This window comes from Pongo pygmaeus, chromosome 3, assembly GCF_028885625.2.
Source record: "Pongo pygmaeus isolate AG05252 chromosome 3, NHGRI_mPonPyg2-v2.0_pri, whole genome shotgun sequence".
Lineage (NCBI taxonomy): Eukaryota > Metazoa > Chordata > Mammalia > Primates > Hominidae > Pongo > Pongo pygmaeus.
This window is the reverse complement of record NC_072376.2, coordinates 16,364,330-16,365,631: the sequence shown is the minus strand read 5'-3', so window position 1 is coordinate 16,365,631 and position 1,302 is coordinate 16,364,330. Positions and strand designations below refer to the sequence as shown.

The following is a 1,302-nucleotide window of genomic DNA, read 5'->3' as shown; positions in this document are numbered from 1 at the left end:
TTCTTCATCGAGCTAACTCTTTTGCATCCTGAAAACAGTAATCGAGGTCAACATGTATAGCACTCACTATATATTCACCCTATTCTAAGTAGTTTATGAATAAAGTTTATCCTCACAACTGCCCTGTAGGGCGAGTATTGTCATTTAACTCATCCTTCAGATGAGGAACCTGAAACACAGAAATTAAGTAACTCATCCAAGGCCACACAGCTAGTGAGAGGTGGGGGCTGGATTCAAATCCAGTACTACAGTCCCAGAAACCATAGTACTCTGAATCACCAGGCTCGAAGTCATCGTCACCAGAAGCCCTTCTGGAACACTGCTCCTAAATTTTCAACATACCACTTGGCCCTTCCATCACACCCAGCCCCATGTGAGTATCTGTCATAGGCCTTATCCCATATGATTGCAATCCCTGGTTTCCTCTTCAGTTCCCCTCATTGCCCTGTGATCTCCCTGAGGATCTCGGTGAATCCCGGTGAAAGAAGGAGCATGGCTTTAGGCTGCAGGGGACAGATTCTCCCAGGATCCAAAGACATGAGACTTAAAGAAAGTCTTCCTCTTTCATGTCATCAAACTGTTCATTTTTTTCCATACCTCTTTTAGCAATCTGTAACCATCTTGTTTGTTTTCATTTACTTGATATAAAAATAAAATAAAATAAAATAAAAAACCTTTCCTTCCCCCAAGAATGAAGACAGAGAATTTATCTGTCTTGTTTGCTGCTTTACTTCAGTGCCCGGCACAGAATGTATATTCAGTAAATGTGTGTCAGGTGAGTAAATGAATGAATGAATTTATTGTGTTTCTGTTATGGGCCAGGCACTGTGTAGACACCATGGTTCTTACCTTCACAAGGTTAACAAGTTTATGGAGGGTGATGGGGAAGACAGGGCAAGAGGCAGTAACTATATAGAAACGGAGAAAGAACAGGGAGCTTGGCTTCTCATTGAGCTCCTTTCTGTCCATCGGTGGCAGTTGATGGATTTGCATGAGAAGAGAGAATTCACAGAACTAGCATTATTTTACTTTCTGTCTTTACAGAGGTGTATTTGGCTGTTTTGTGAGATATTCTGGGAAGAAAAAACAAACAAACAAAAAGAACAGGGAGTTTGGAGAGCCAAAAAGAAGAAGGATTTAGCATTGGGTGAGGGGAAGTCCAGAAAGAGTTTCTGCAGAAAGTGACAACTAAGAGACCTGAAACATAGTTGGGAGATGACCAAGCAGAAGACAAAGGAAAGAGCTGAGTAAGGAAGGAGAAGAGAGATGTTTCAGGTAGAGGGAAGGAGAGGTAGGAAAGGC

At 41.9% G+C, this 1,302-nt stretch overlaps 1 non-coding gene across 1 annotated transcript; it reads left to right on the top strand.

Moving 5' to 3' along the window:
- Positions 1-940: 940 nt before the first annotated feature.
- On the top strand, positions 941-1,074 carry LOC129035956 (small nucleolar RNA SNORA75). The gene has a single exon (XR_008502433.1). It is a non-coding gene; the product is annotated as a small nucleolar RNA SNORA75 (small nucleolar RNA).
- Positions 1,075-1,302: the final 228 nt, after the last annotated feature.